Source organism: Sorex araneus, chromosome X, assembly GCF_027595985.1.
Source record: "Sorex araneus isolate mSorAra2 chromosome X, mSorAra2.pri, whole genome shotgun sequence".
Classification (NCBI taxonomy): domain Eukaryota; kingdom Metazoa; phylum Chordata; class Mammalia; order Eulipotyphla; family Soricidae; genus Sorex; species Sorex araneus.
In genome coordinates, this window is record NC_073313.1 from 128,195,334 (window position 1) to 128,209,391 (window position 14,058).

General features: G+C 36.9%; 1 protein-coding gene across 1 annotated transcript in view; it reads right to left on the reverse strand.

Moving 5' to 3' along the window:
• DIAPH2 (diaphanous related formin 2) overlaps positions 1 to 14,058 on the reverse strand; it is a 724,307-nt gene that overhangs the window by 6,289 nt on the left and 703,960 nt on the right. The gene's annotated exons all lie outside the window — the stretch shown is intronic.

The following is a 14,058-nucleotide window of genomic DNA, read 5'->3' on the forward strand; positions in this document are numbered from 1 at the left end:
CAGACCTGCTTTGTACACAGGTAGATGTTAGTGGTCTCCTCTATTACTGCTTCCTCCCTAAGATGGTAATGCCCCTACATATATCCTGTCTTGACCACCATATATCGTGGTGGGGATGGACTGTGAGAAGTACTTAAGTTTTGCAATGGTACCATTTTCATCGGTGCTAGTGTCGCCTGATAGATTCCTGGTACTCTGTGGTACAAAACACATCTATTTACTTGAGATAATATATACACATTTGTTAACAATAAATGGTTTTCCTTACTAATTTGCCTGTCATTTTGGAAAGCAAAGACAGAAGATGTGAAGGAATAAAAAGCTGCCCAGATTTGTATATTTGTTGGGCATATTGTGTAATGATGAAATATTGGAGAACATTTCATCAGAGGGTTGGTAAATACTGCTTGCCATATTCTTATTCCTTTTACTTAATACCTGAGTAACACAGTAAATAAGGAAGAGAGAGGGATAGTTTAATATATAATCATGGTTTAAAATTTTATTAAAGGATTCTAGATTCTATTGTTGGTAAACACAAGAACCAATGTAGCAGCGAAGCCTGTCATGTCAGTCCCAAGATGCTCTTTCCAAATTCACAATAGTTGGGTATGCATATCCATCACTGTCATTGTCATCCTGTTGCTCATCGATTTGCTCGAGCGGGCACCAGTAATGTCTCCATTGTGAGACTTCTTGTTACTGTTTTTGGCATATTGAATACACCATGGGGAGCTCTCCAGCTCTGCCGTGCAGGCAGGATACTCTCGGTATCTTGCTGGCCTCTCTGAGAGGGAGGGAGGAATCGAATCCAGGTCGGCCTCATGCAAGGCAAACACCATACTCGCTGTGCTATGACTTCAGCCCCATGCATATCCATATCCTAACTAATTTTCTTAGTTATCAAAGTCTAGTCTTTGAAGTATTCCTTATGTGAAGGTGACCTTATTCTGATATTACACAGAGAAAAGTAATATAGTATGAAGTTGAAGAAAGAACAAACTGATATGAAAATATACATTCTATATGGGAAAGTCAGCCAAAGTAAAACAATATTCCAATCTGTCACCAAAAGATAATATAAGCACATGTCCCAGTTTTAAACAGCTTCTGCACATTCTGAGTACCAGGGCAGCCAGCTCAAACCAATGTAAAAGCTTTTCCTACTGTCAGAAGAGCAAGAAGCTTTATGCTTTTTCCTGAGCATAAATTGATTTGGCATTCATCTCAAAGCTTTCCCAAATGAATCCTGCAATGAATGAATTAAGCCTGCTATTGTACTGCTCTAAAATTCATTCATGCAATCATTAATTTAGCAACTATGTACAAAGTAGATCTTCCATGAAATATCCAAATGCCACAAGGTTTTAGATACATAACTAAATTACATCACTACATTAGTAATTTCCTTCTTACTGAAAGCATAGTCAAGTGAAATAACTGGAATGAACACATCATACATAAAGTTTAAAAGTAATACAAGAAACAGAACAAAGGACTCAAACTTGATGCATATAACTTGAAAATATGTAAATTAATTCTCTAACAAAAGTGTGTATGCTAAAAGTGTAACACTGTATCTTATGTGTTACATGAGTTAGTCAAATTGGATTTAAAAACTGTGATACAAAAGGCCAAGTTCATTATTCATTTTCCCCAGGCTAGGTGTCCATCTGTTGTCTATGAAAGACCTGTTTTCTTTCAGCTATTTCATAGGCCTACAGATGTATCCATGTTGAATTAATGTAATGCACTAGTTCCTCCTGGCAAGGTAACATAAAATAAATATGTGCCCAGTATCTACAGCTCTCTGTGTCAAACAGTATTCCCTTTTAATGTAAATTAGCTGGCTAACAAACAAAGTAAAAGAAACACTTTATAATTTACTGCAAGCTTTATTTTCTCCAAAGCTCTTCAATGTGATGGTGTGGCAGATTGACCATCAATGGGTACACAGTGTTTCCAGCAAAGCAAATGGAGGTCTGGGTCTATGCAGTTTAGACCAAAACAAAATAAAACACCCCCCCCCCAAAAACTACCTACCACCCAAGAAAATGTTAGACTACTTTTGAAATAGCAGCAGCTATTTGTATTCCAAACTCTAATTAAAGAACGATAATTTTAGACTGTTCCACTGAAATCATCTCATATGAAATTACTCTTTTACCATTGTATGCCAAGACTAAAAACTGATTTGTGCAATGTTTTCCCTGTGATTTCCTGAATCATAAAATACATTTTCAAGAGGCAGAATTGAGTGGAATGTAGCAGCTGAAATTAGGATTGGGTTTAATCCTTTGGTGGAGGACAACCAATTGATTCCAATGGATAGTAAGTGTTTGAATGCCTTATCTCATTTGGGATTTTTAAAAATGTGCATTTTAAATTTTTTAAAAAATGTGTTACACAAAAAGTGAATAATATTATTTGAGTCAATAATTTAGTATATCCCGCCCTTTTGCCACTGCTGCCGCTCGAGCATGATCGAAGAGCCTAAAAGAGCTAGTTTGGACACCAGCAGTCCACTGAAATACTTCCAGAATGTGAACTGAGAGTTTACGCCAGGCTGCAACAGCGGGGAAGGGTATCTCTCTCTAGGTTTTTCCATCTTATGAGCACCATAAAAGGGTAAAAGTTTGCAGTGATGTAATTTCTGGCAGAACTTTCCCTAGACGTTATACAGAAATCCCAAACCGTGCGGCCGCTGCTGCGGCCGCGCAACCTAATGTCATCTAATCATCAGCAATATGAAATGGTTCCTTTTTAACAGGTCGGACTTTGGGGGGAAATCCTAACAAGAATAGTAAGTCTTTTGTTGAAATATTGAAGGCATCAAAGTGGTATCCATCTCTCTAGACTGAACTAAGCCATATCCCCACGCCGGCTGAGGAGAAGAAATATCCTTCTTTCTTGGGAAGAAATGCGGTGTGGCGTTAGCCATAGTATGATTTCCATTAAGCAGATACGGACCTGGTGGCGTGGGAACGGGATATAAGGGAAAAAAATATTATGTACATGGAACAGCGGGATGCTGGTGGAGTCTCGAGCTGGGGCCGATACCAGCGCACTACTTTTGGTTCCAGAAACTGCTTGCAGACATGCTGCTAGACTATCAACTAAGCCATAGCCCCACACCGGCTGATGACGGGAAATAACCAACTTTCTCGTTTTTTTTTCCCTTTGTCAGGCAGTGTGGTGTCAATTATACTATGAGGATTACTAAGCAGGCATGAACTCGGTGGCGCAGGAAGAGGGGGGTAAAAAAAGAAAAGTTATGTAACAAACAGCGGGACTTAATATCTCTACATTCTCAGCAATGGAAAACTATCAAATGCTTCCTTGGCAGTAGGACTGTCTTTGTTTTTTTTGGGGGGGAACTCCAGCAACAATAGTGAGTTATGTGTTGAAACATGGAATGTAATCAAGATAAAGCGTAAACGAAGTGAAACTTATCACTTACAAGGGCGGGGACTGGGGGAGCGGGAGGTATACTGGGGTGGTTGGTGATGGAATATGGGCACTGGTGAAGGGAAGGGTGTTTGAGTATTGTATAACTAACATAACTGAGAACTATGTAACCTTCCACATGGTGATTCAATAAAATAAAAAAAAAAGATTTACAAGAAAAAAATTTAGTATATCCCAAGTCCCAATGAGGTATTTTTTTCTTGACCCTGCGTCTGGCTGTCTTCACTGGGGGCCCTCAGAGGGGGTGGGTTGAGCTTCTCTCCTGCCCCAAGTAGAGCCCCTGGAGCTGAAGACCTCCGGAACCCAGCCACAGCCATGCTCAAGGTCACTCTCCACATGTTTGGATGAGCCTCATGCATGAAGGAACTGGCAGAGGAACCCAGGTGTGCAGGACCAGGGGCTGAGATCTCCAAGCGTGCTCAGATGGGGACTGGGCCTCTTCCGCCCAGATCTCCCATTTTCCAGTAGCTAGGTGGTCACACCCAGAAACTGCTCCCAGCGTCATGTAATCCCATCAACGGCCAACATCCAGAGACTATAAAACCAAGCTCCCGGATGTGCACAGCCTCTTTGCGGCCACACAACATCTTATAGCCTAGTTCTCCCTCTTGGAGAACCTGGCAAGCTACTGATAGTTTCCTGCCTGCATGGGAGAGCCTGGCAAGCTCCCTGTGGCTTATTCATACGCCAAAAGCAGTAACAATGATGGGTCTCATTCCCCTGGCCCTGAAAGAGCTTCCAATGAGGCACTGTTGGGAAGGACGAGTAAAGAGAGGTTTCTAAAATCTCAGGGCTAGGACAAATGGAGATGTTACTGAGACCACTTGAAAAAAATCGACGATCAACCGGATGATGATGATGATGATGATATATATATTAAATAATATCTAGTAATTTTTAAAACTTTGGTCTGTCCCTTTGCTAAGTTTATAAAGTCTCTAGCTTTCTCTAGCTAGAGATATCTGAGAAACATTTGTCTATATTTCTTCTATCTCTTATTTGAATGTTTTTTACATTTAACTAAACAATCAACCATTTATTTTGCTATACAATGTGAGGATAAATTTCCGCACTAATTTCTTTTTAGAGTCTTACAAAAAATAAAACATTTATTCCAGCATACTTTGTTGAGTAACAGTGAATTTCTATAATGATTTCTTATACCTTTTTTTCTTTTTTGGGTCACACCTGGCAATGCACAGGGGTTACTTCTGGCTCATACACTCAGGAATTACTCCTGGTGGTGCCTGGGGGACCATACAGGATGGTGGGAATTGAACCCGGGTTGGCCGTGTGTAAGGAAAATGCCCTACCCACTGTGCTATTGCTTCAGGCCCTCTTATACCTTCTTTATATGTTTCTATTTCTACCTCACTGACCAAAGTATTTCTCCAACTGTTTTTGTATCAATACTTCCTATTTTATTATTTCAATTTCACAATATGTTTTACTATTTGTTGGAGACAGTCCTCTTCAATGTGCATTTTCATTTCAAATGTGTATTTTAGGGTACTTTTTCGCACTCTACGTCATGCTATAATCAAATAGCAATTAAATGACATCACAGTTTGATAAACAAACTCAATAGATACTGAATTATTCAGTTAAGGCTTGGCTAAAGTTTATTTGTTGAGTGCCAATGAATCAAATGATTCTAAAATCCTTAATGACATTTTTAACTTTTCTCTTCAGGTACCCCATTTTCTCAATGACTCAACGAGCCTCTTCTCTTGACTTTGGATCAGTGGAAATATAACAGAATTCATCACTATGAAATAGGGCACACCAATTCTACCTAGGAAACTTTTAAATATACTTACTCTCATCATTTTTCTTTCTCAAAGATTTAGAAACTTGCAATTAAATTTAAAGTGTGTTGACTACTAATAAAGATGACTGCTTATAGTTTAAACTATATTTTCCCTTGTTTCATATTTCGTAGATTTGGCCTCCACTAAATGGAATACATTCTTTACACTATGTAGAATTCTTTTGTTCAAACAGAACTATTGAATCTGTTGGATGCTGTGCAAAAATGTATTTCTAGAAAAGTCAATTAACTTTACATAACAATTACATTCTTCAAGCCCTGTTCTAATATCAATGACAGTGCACTGTTCTTAAAACTAGAAAGGGGTAGCATCATGTAGCATACATACTTCATTGCATACAAATAAAGTCATGCAAATGAAGCAGAAACCCAGATTACAATGGTTGTTCAAGTTGGCAGAATAGATGAAAGCTATATAAATGATGATGGTAATGGAAAACAATAAGTTTAAAGTAGTTCAGACGCTACTGCGTCTATAGATACAAAACTTCCATTAACTGTAATTGGAGTTAAGTTCATATAATGATAACAAAATAGAGCCTTAAATGAATTTCCAATTGGAAAATAAGCAACTCTGTTCGAGGAAACTGAACAATTTTATATATAAAATACAGTATTATAATTTAGAAGTATAAAATTTTGACATATTTCTCAGGTTATTATATTTTTCCTATGGTTGGGAATGTAGATTTACTGGAGGCAACATTTGAACAAAGAATTCCTTTCTTATTTTCTTCTTAATATATTAAAGAAAAGTCTTCATAGTTGCAATGATTTTATTAATTAGGTAGTTTGTTATAAACATGAAACTGCTGTGCTAGGGAAAAACAAATTATATTTTACAAAACTGTAGTAGTGAGATATAATCACTTTTTTGTATTTTATCTTCTTATCCTCTACAAGGTAGTAATTATTGTATATCTATTTTGCAAACTATCACATCTTACTATATTATAAAGATGCATGATCACATTCAATTCTAGAAACTTTGGGAAGATTTAAATACATGATGAAAGTAAAACCACATAATACAATAATATTACTTTTAGCTATTAGGAACTCACTGCATAAGTGTAGCTGACAGGCACATAACCTTTCTGGGTATGTGAAACTCCTTCCCTTTATTTAAGGGTGTACCCTATACTCTCCCCACTCAGGAAAGGTCCACTATTCCCTCTTAAATGTGTTACTTTCTCTCCTTTTCTCCCTTCTCATAAACCCCAAATAAAACTATTTTATTTCTAAAAAATATAGAATATAATACTTGCTTTTATCTATAATAGACTGTAATATTTACAACATATACAACCAACCTCGGGATTTTGAGTAGCTAGCATTTACATATCTTTAAGATCTTATTATTTATTACAGTGTTAGCAATCTATGGTTAAGAAAAATAAAATCAGTATATTACTCAGTATTTCAAATTCCATATACCTTGCTACTGGTTATCTATGGGTTAAATGTAGATGCCAGTCAATACATTTTTTTTTCAAATGCCTTTTGAGATATAACCTTATCCATGCATTTATATTTGCCTCTTTACTGGGAAATTCAAATGAATCCTAACAGATTTTCTTTCTATGAGGTTGAAAGTATGATGATGATACCCACCAATCTAGAAAATACAGAGAAATGTAACATAAAAATATAATGCTATAAAATCATTGGTAAGGCTTCCAACTGCATGTACAAAATTGATGTTCTGAAATAAAACAATAGACACCACAGGATATAGATTTCATGATGCCTATGACAGTGAATTACATATAACAGTTTCTCAGAAATTGTCCATTGATTAAGTAAGCAGACAATTATTATCAGAGAGTGAGGAACTGATACTTCTGTTCACCTTTCTCTATGCAATCAGGGAATAAAACTGGCGATTAATATAAGAATAAGAAAGACTTCCTTCATTCTTTTTACCTTCTTTCCCACATACCTTTTTATCCTTCTTACCCTTCTTCCCTCTTTCCATCCTGTAATTTATCCAAAAACTTATACTGAATTAAACTATCTGCAAAGAACCATGACAGGAAACTACAAGTTACTAGGGAGAAAAGGATAAAGTACAAATAACTATCATGTGATACTAACTACATACCTTAAATAACATCTATTACAGTTTAAGTATAATGGAGGTTCATAGTGCAGGAAACTACTATCACTTTAGTATAGGGTCAGGGTAAAATAGGTCATAAGGGATTGGTGGGATAATAACAAAAACAAAATAGAAATATACCTGCTTTGATCAGTATAAAAAAGTGAATTCTTGTTCCTTATATTGCTATTTAATTTCCCCAATTTTCCCATAGTGGGTCAGACTGCTTACATATATTCAATTATTTTTCCTAGGAAACTGGTGGGGATAATAAAAGTAGATTCCCTTGATTGGCCATATTTATAGTGATAGCTGCTCTCTTAGACATGTGATAATAATTATAATGTCATTTTGCAAGAATCTCAAATGATTTACACAGAAAATAGAACATCTGTTTTAAACCAGAAAGCAAAAGAAAATGACCAAGCAAAACTGAGGTCCTTTGAAATCATAAAGTACTTTTGCTGAAATCCATTACAATAATACCAAGGACTGCAATAGACAGATACAAAACATATAAAATGTGTTCATACAATCAATGTTTATATGCAAAATATATAAACTGCAATGACCTGGGAATTGAAAGGGTGAGAAAATAATTCATTGAAAGGGTGAGACTTTACAGCCACTGGTTTAGTGAAGATCTCTAGTTATTCTAGTAGTTATAGGTGGCTCTGTGTATACTGGGTCAGTTCAGTCATACCATCTATAATTACTGTGCCTTTTTATTCCAAAAGTGAAATAAATTTTTATGACTAGGATTAGGCACCAGACATTTCTTTAAAATCTATATTTATCATGTACTCTGTCATTTTCTCTGGTTGTCTGCAATCTTTCTGGTTTGTTGCTCATATACTGACCTAATATGCATGTGTAGATATACAGATAGATGATAGACAGATAGATAGACAGATAAATATCCTGTCATCTGCTTTTGATTCTGAATCACTCTAAAATTATATATCTACTCTTTCGGGGTATTCTGTTTGTTTGGGGGCCACACACACTGGTACTCAAGACTTACTCCTGACTCTGCACTCAGAAATCTCTCCTGATGGTGCTCTGGAGGGAAACATACATAGTGCTCAAAATCAAACCCAGATCAGCTGTTTATTAGGAGCCATATTCTCTGTACTATTGCTCTGGCCCCTGAACTCTTTGAACACATCCAATTTATGGCTTGGGTCAAGGTTAACTATTTTTTAACAATAATGAAAGTTTTAGAACAGTCATCCTAACTGTAAATTTCAGTAGCCCTATGTACTCTGGGTTATGTAAATTCACTAGTTTCTATAGTCAGGCAGACATGACAAGCTGAGCCAGAGAGATAGAACTGTAGGCAAAGCACTTGCCTTGTATTCATCCAACCCATACTAGATCTCCAACACTATGTGTGATTCACTGAATCCCTCGGGGAGTATCAGTGAATACAGAGCCAGGAGTAAGCTCTGAGCAAAGCCACGTATGTCCCAACATCAAAAAGAAAACAAGATGTGGAGGAAAAAAGGGAGGGAGAGAGGGAGGGAGGCAGAGAGGAAGGAAGGAAGGAAGGAAGGAAGGAAGGAAGGAAGGAAGGAAGGAAGGAAGGAAGGAAGGAAGGAAGGAAAGAAGGAAGGAAGGAAGGGAGGGAGGGAGGGAGAAAGGGAGGGAGGAAGGGAGGAAGAGTGGGAGGGAGGGAGGGAGGAAGGGAGGGAGAAAGGGAGGGAGGGAGGGAGGGAGGGAGGGAGAAAGGAAGGAAGGGAGGAAGGAGGGGAGGGAGGGAGGAAGGAAGGGAGGGAGGGAGGAAGGAAGGAAGGAAGGAAGGAAGGAAGGAAGGAAGGGAGGGAGGGAGGGAGGGAGGAAGGAAGGAAGGAAGGAAGGAAGGAAGGAAGGAAGGAAGGAAGGAAGGAAGGAAGGAAGGAAGGAAGGGAGGGAGGGAGGGAGGGAGGGAGGGAGGAAGGAAGGAAGGAAGGAAGGAAGGAAGGAAGGAAGGAAGGAAGGAAGGAAGGAAGGAAAGAAGGAAGGAGAGGGAGGGAGGGAGGGAGGGAGGAAGGAAGGAAGGAAGGAAAGAGGAAGGGAGAAAGGGAGGGAGGGAGGGAGGGAGGAAGGAAGGAAGGAAGGAAGGAAGGAAGGAAGGAAGGAAGGAAGGAAGGAAGGAAGGAAGAAAGGAAGGAAGGAAGGAAGGAAGGAAGGAAGGAAGGAAGGAAGGAAGGAAGGAAGGAAGGAAGGAAGGAAAGAGGAAGGGAGAAAGGGAGGGAGGGAGGGAGGGAGAAAGGAAGGAAGGGAGGAAGGGAGGGAGGGAGGGAGGAAGGAAGGAAGGAAGGAAGGAAGGAAGGAAGGAAGGAAGGAAGGAAGGAAGGAAGGAAGGGAGGGAAGGAGGGAGGGAGGGAGGAAGGAAGGAAGGGCTTCTTCATGCACAATGCCTTCATATTTTAAATAACCAGATTGCAGAAATATACCACTGAATATGATTTTTGATGAGAAGATATTAATTTACAACTAAAATGTGAAAGCCTATGAACAGGTGTTTCTCATTAGTAGCGTTCCCATGCTAGCCTGTGCTTAATTACTTAACAGTTGTATGGACAAAGGCAATCTGTGCAGTTAATGTTACAGATACTTAAGCAGCTGCTAGTATCATTGTTTTAAAATATAAACTTCCCCTTAAGGTAAAAGCCAGTCAGCAGTTGTTTTAAATATGAACAATTAGGTCAAAGTTAAAACATAGCTACTCAATGTCATATTCAAAATGGACAGAAGGTTTCTGTTGTTGCTGCTATTTTTGTGTCTAATGCAATCTATGTGCAATCTGAGTAAGAGGCCAGTAGAAGAATCAGTAAAACATTGCTACTTACTAGCAAATTACCTTTCGTGTAAGTATCTCAAAAATATTTCTTGAATTTTAAGTATACTAGAACAAAGCCATTCCTCATAACATAAATGTATAGATATGGGTAGCTGTACATCAGTGTTCTTTGCAAGATTCTTTATACCAGTGGAAACTGTAGTCTATACTCTCATCATGGCATTAGATTAAGGATGGGATCTACCTATACTAGTATATTATTTACTCATTAAAATTATAGAATTTTTTACAGAAAAAATGGCACTGTTATAAAGTGAAAAAAGATAAGTTGCGAAACATGAAATCATACTTTTAACTTTGAAAACATATTTAAAAAATTTTAGGACTTTTGGGGCTGGAGCAATAGCACAGCGGGTAGGGCGTCTGCCTTGCACGCGGTCGACCCGGGTTCGATTCCCAGCATCCCATATGGTCCCCTGAGCACCGCCAGGGGTAATTCCTGAGTGCAGAGCCAGGAGTAACCCCTGTGCATCGCCGGGTGTGACCCAAAAAGAAAAAAAAAAAAAAAAAAAAAAAAAAAAAATTTAGGACTTTTGAAGTCCTAATAAAAAACAGCAATTATCTTTGCATAGTGAATTCGTAATTTTTGGTATTTTCCCAGAATTATTTATTTTTTTCACCAAGTATAATCAACTTAGAAAATTTAGGAAATACTGTAGGTAATATTTAAATTTTCAGTCTTTAGACTGAAATAAAAAGCACTTAATATTCTCAACTAAATGAAATAATAGTGTGGTATTCAATTTCTAAATTAATTCAGTGTTGACTATACTATCACTAAGTACATTATAAGGGCAATAAAACAAAATAGAAATCAGGTGCTATTTTTGCCTTGCTTAAATAAGCACTATTGAGTGTTTATTAATCAGAAAGTAATGGCTTACATGTATCCTGATTTTAGTGCACAAATATACTTGTCTTCATACAGTGTTGTCATTTATAAAAAAAAAAATCTTGTGAATCTTATATTCCAAATTCTCAAAACTTTAGACATTGGCTCTTTTTAAGGCTTGGGAAAAATAAAGAAAAGGGGAATGTCACAATATCATCTGGAGATTTTTACTTTAATGATAACATCAAACACAAGTTAAAATTGCTTTGCAGCATCATGTTACTATAAATGAAAAACTGAAAACAAAGTATGTCCTTTGATGATATATGATACTATCCAGTTTTGGCAAGACATGAATACTTAGTGATTCTTCCTGGTTAATGCTAGAGGTATACAGAGCGGGAGGGAAAAGTCTTGACACTAAGTATTATACCATTAAAAAAAAACCCAATATTTGTATCGCTGAAACATATCACGATGAAGTAAAGTTCACTGATATATGAAATCTTTGCATCTACTAATGTAATTTAGTATGCTGTAGTTTTTCTAATACAACAAACTATTGTCACATTTGTATATTTATAAAATGAGCCTCTGGAAAAATCAGATTATATATTTTCTAAATGAAGATAATAATAGATTCTTTATACCAATGGAAACTGTTATATTGGTTATATTTCAGGCTGTTAATAGAATTAAATCAGTACTTAGACCAATCTTCATACATGTACACAAATAATCAGTCAACAGTACTCAAGAAGAAAGGTGACTAATCACTAATGAGCCACGGTTTTGTATTACAGATAGATCACAGTTCCTAGTGATCATATAGGTTCAAATATTTATGTTATAATTTATTCACAGCACTTTCATAAACTTGCTTTGTGAACATGAGATTAATACTCAAAGACCTATCTAACAGAATAATTACAGGGATTACATAAAGCAATATACAAAAATATTAGAATGCTACCTTACACAAAGTAAAAGTTTCACAGCTTTTATATTTGATATTATAATAATCAAATTCCAAAGAAAACAGTATTAAGCTCCTTTATACTTTGTCAAGTCTCATTATGATGACTGTGATAATTTCTAGGCACTTTGGGGGCAATGGGATTGTATGCAAATAGATGTTTATATATCTTTGTAAGATTAGGAGATGATCAGAAAATAAGAGTTCATCAAAGTTTTGACTTTTTGTTTTTTCAAGTCATCATGGGCTGGGTCTTTTTATATGCTTGGGAAGCAATAAAATACTTAATATCAATTTATTAAATTTTCTTATGGTCAACCACTGCATAGAGATAAGTTGTCACACTGCTTTATTTAACTTCTGTAAGAGTCCATTTGTCTCAACAGATTGGTTTCAGAGGGTAGAAAGAGATTATCTCTAGAGATTCCAGCCTGACTTAAATGATAGAGCAAATGAAACTGGTCATTTTCCTTTTTTCCTCTAGGATAGCGTTTTTGCCAAGTAACTGCTGACCTTTAATTTTTAAATTGGTTTCTTGAGTAGATCTATTCGTTGGAAAGAAGGAATCCTGCTATCATAATCATGTATTATACCTGATTGTATCACAGGTAAAGTGCACTGTATCCCATATCTGGCCTGCAGTTTATTTCAACTTTTTTTTTGTCTTTTTGAGTTTCCCTAATGGTATTGGAAGCCACTAGTTTATACCAAGCAATGCATAGGAAGCCATACTGTACTGACAGTTGGACCCAGGGTACTTAGCACACCAGGCATGTGCTCCAGCCCTTTGAACTAGCTCTCTGGTGCTTAGCAATCATTTCTTGAACACTGATTACATGCTTGGTATAGTGTTAAAGATAAATGAGTCAATATCTTCTTTTAAGAAATGTACTATACAGTGACTGTGGACTTTTGTCATAAAACTGTGTAATTATGTGTGTAAGGCCTCTTCTGTTGCTTATTACACAGTTCTGAGTTATGGAACCAAGATGCAGCACTTGACTTAAAAATATGAAACTTCAGTTATTTCCCTCAAGACATCTTCATTTAGATGGGGGTTGGATATAAATATAATTATAATACAGTTAGAGTGAGCAGTATGATTAGGAGAAGACAAAGCACAGAAAATAAACACTTATCCAAGTCTTAGGGGAAGCATTTCAGGGATGGTTTTCTAGAAGGGAATGTTGTAGTTTACTTTTGGTATGTGAATGGATTGATATAGAGGAAAATTATATTCCAGCAAAGAAGACACAATGAAAAAGGAAAAGGGAGAAAACATACAAGAAAAATGTAATTATAAGCAAATCAATATTGATTAAAAGAAGAAGATTAAGGGCTTGATTTTAATGATTTTTTTTGGCTTTTTGGGTCACACCTGGCAATGCTCAGGGCTGACTCCTTGCTCTGCACTCAGGAATCACTTCTGGCAGTGCTCAAGAGACCATATGGGATGCTGAGAATTGAACCTGGGTCGGCTGCGTGCAAGGCAAACGCCCTACCCATTGTACTATCGCTCCAGCTCAATTTTAATGATTTTTTAAGTACAGCATATATTGTATGATAGCTTAGCTTGGTGATCATGTAATGGATGGGCTTAAGGGATACAGGGAAGAATTAGAGATTAATTACATATGGATAAAAATATGGACTAAAAAACCTGAAATCACTAGCTTATACATTTGGAATAATGGTAGCATATATAGGACGAGGAGGTGTATTCAAGAAGATAGTGATGAATTCTATTGGGTACTTGATATTGGAGATGCCTTTAAGGTGTCAATGTGGAACTCTACAGAAGACAGTTAAGATTAAAATTTAAGAAAACAGCCTGGAATGAGTAGTAGTACTTGGGAGACTTAATGCAGAAATGCCAATGGAATCATCACTCAAGAAAGTATGTAGAGTGAGAACTGTGTGAGGGAGATCAAATCCTGGAATCATTGATATTTAAGAGAGAATTATGAAGGAAGAGGATTCCATGAGAAATATTCAGAGAGATACA